Source organism: Chrysochloris asiatica, unplaced genomic scaffold (assembly GCF_000296735.1).
Source record: "Chrysochloris asiatica unplaced genomic scaffold, ChrAsi1.0 scaffold00009, whole genome shotgun sequence".
In the NCBI taxonomy this organism is placed as follows: domain Eukaryota; kingdom Metazoa; phylum Chordata; class Mammalia; order Afrosoricida; family Chrysochloridae; genus Chrysochloris; species Chrysochloris asiatica.
In genome coordinates, this window is record NW_006408527.1 from 5,005,617 (window position 1) to 5,008,577 (window position 2,961).

The 2,961-nt window shown below is 39.8% G+C and overlaps 1 pseudogene; it reads left to right on the top strand.

Annotated features, from left to right (window-relative positions):
- The first annotated feature begins 231 nt into the window (after positions 1-231).
- Positions 232-2,961, top strand: part of LOC102827571 — a 15,977-nt pseudogene continuing 13,247 nt past the window's right edge.

Below are 2,961 nucleotides of genomic sequence, written 5' to 3' on the forward strand. Positions count from 1 at the left end.
AAGAAAGGGAAAGAAGTAATCCACCAAACCACGTATGCCAAGTCACAAAATTTAATTAGGAAGATAAGAACCGGGGGTTGAGATGGGTTGATGCTCCTTTCTCTCTTTCTCTCTCTCTCCTTATGAGCTCTGGGAGAGGAGTGAGAGAAATAATTTAAGAGCAGAATTAACATCTTCTAATAATCTTAGACAAAATCCGACTTTGTTTTGCTTTGGTTTGTAAATTAGCTCATGATTAAAGTGTCTCTTCAGCCATGCACCATTGTCTTCCCCAGCCTGTTTGCTGAATGCTGCCCTGACCTGAGCACCCTTGTAGCTCAAGTACGAGATTTAAGAGTGTGAGGGAACAATTATTACACAGTGAAGTACTTGCAGTTTTGCTGCAAAACCAATGAACTTTTCAAGTGATTTTTATCATATTTCACAGCTGTTCTGTTGGCTTTTGAGTGGTTATCACACCAACAGCCTTGGTGTTTTTAAAAAGACTTATTCATCTTAAAGTCTCCCCTTTTCCTTGAAGAGCAGCAGCAACCCCCTGGCCAGCCTGGTAGAAAGGGAATTTCCAGAGGACAGTGTGAATTAAAGAGTCTCAGGTGGTATCATTAGTGTACTTGGCTACTAACCAAAAATTACTGATTTGAGTCCATCCAGAGAAGCCTTGGAAGAAAGTTCTGGTGAGCAACTTCTGAAAAAAATCAGCCACTGAAAACTGTACGGAGCATAGTTTATTGTGAACCAAGTAAAGGCTTATAGACTAGATCATCAGTTTTACATTCAACAATTTATACACATTTTGCATATCTCATTGCAATCCCCTCAATATAACATCACTTATCCCATGTCTTCCATTTATTTCTTGTTTCCATTTTTCCTTCTTTCCTAACTCTTTAGAAATTCTGTCCTTGAATAAATGCTGTCCTTATGATAGTTTGATTATTCTAAGGAGTGAATGCCTCACTAGTGGTATTTACCCCTTATGTTGTCAAGTGGAGTTGGTTCCAACTTATAGCAACCCTATATAGGGTTTCCAAGGAGTGGCTGGTGGGTTTGAACCACCAATCTTGCAGACAGCAGTCCAGTGTGTATTGTACAGTGTATAATATATGCTCCACTGATGCTCTTCCTTCTGATGGCCCTAGAATCCTCTATTCCTGAAATGAAAGATTAACTACTCCCCTAGTTTAGTTATGCGTCTTCTACAATTACAGTTGTGACCCACCGTTAATCCTGCTAACAGTTACTCACAATTGAATCATAGAATCCTATAGCCATTATCCCCTATCCCCTTTCACCAGATCCATCTGGAAAAGAAAACTGTTCAGTTGGGAATCCACCATACCTGCCTTATTCTGAAACTAAGCATACTCATGAAAGCTTGTAAGCGAGCCACTTCATGTCATTATAGACCTCCTATTTTTGATAGTCAATATCTAGATGACCGTCCCTGTCAATCCAGTACATTGAGAAAACAAGCTTGTTCCTTAATATGAAGAATCCTTCCATTCTGTTGTAATTTATAGAATTTTGAGCAACTGTATAAGTAAGGTAAACTTCAGTTCATCAAATTACAGCAATTTACATTTGCTCACAATATCAAGTATGTTTTATCTTCATCTTGTCAAGTTCTGGTCAGCTAGCCATCTAAACTAGGTCAAATGGGTACTAGCTGAAAATATTGGAGTTCACATGCACCTCCCTGCACTTCAGACCAGCTGGCCGCTTCACTGTCAGCCCTAGCCCCCAGGGGCTAGGTCAGTGTCCATGAGCTCAGGAGTTCACATATCTTCCTAAACTTCAGACCAGCCAGCCCTTCCTCTTCTCTCTCTCATCTCAAGGTCAATGGGTGTCAATGAAACATGGCCAAACTCAGCCCATGTCTTCTTTGCTACATTTTCCCCACTTCCATTCACAAGTAGATCCAGGTGGTCACCAGAGAGAACACTAGACTTCATGTGGATTCCCTTTAAGTTTCAGCCCTAGAAGAGAGTTTTCCCTGATGGGTAGATTTCTCTTGCTTGCCTTGATGCCTCCAACGCAAACAGCTTGCTTGATATTCAAACAAAGAGTCCCTTTTTCTACAGGCCTTTATTTTAATGAGAATCTTCTGTTCTCTGAGCAATTCTGAGTTGGTCTGCATATCTTTTCAAATAGGAATGTCCCAACTCAGACAGTTCTGGGTGGGGTTCAGGATTCCACCTAAGACCACATACACTACAAAGGCATAACAAGAAGCCTATTTTCCTGGGCAAACTCTAACTCCCCTTTTAGCAAATTCAATCAGTTGTAGACTGAAGATGGGCTTACAAGCTTTCTGTTATCATAATTTCCAATATTCATTTCTATCACACATGAATATATATTTTATAATAGTAGGCAGGGGAAACCAATATCCACAAGGCAAATACATAAATCTCTTTTTTATCCTCCCTTACCCCTTCAGCCTATGTCTCAAACAATGTATCTACTCACAGAATACTGTTGTCCCAAGGTTGTATATAAATCACTATTTACCTCAATTCCATTTAGCCTGTGCATACCTCCTTGAGTCTTCCCCAACTTCATTATTCATCTGCCACCCTCCCTGTTCTTGTGTACTGCCCTCCCACTTCTAAAATGTTGCCCTCCCCATTACCCAAGCTAACATGTGTCTACCCTGTAGCCAGTGAATTACTCTCCTCTCCTTTCCACCCCTAATAACCATGAAAGAATGTTTCTATTAGTATAGAAACTGTTTCTTAAGCTTTTACAATAATGGTCTCATACAATATTTGTCCATTTGTGACTGACTCATTTCACTTAGCATAATGTCTTCCAGGTTTATTCATAATAGGAGGTGTTTCACAGATTCATTATTATTCTTCAAGGTTGCATTGTATTCCATTGTGTGTATGTACCAAAGTTTGTTTATCCATTCTTCCATTGATGGGCACTTAGGCTATCTCTATATTTTTGCTACTGTGA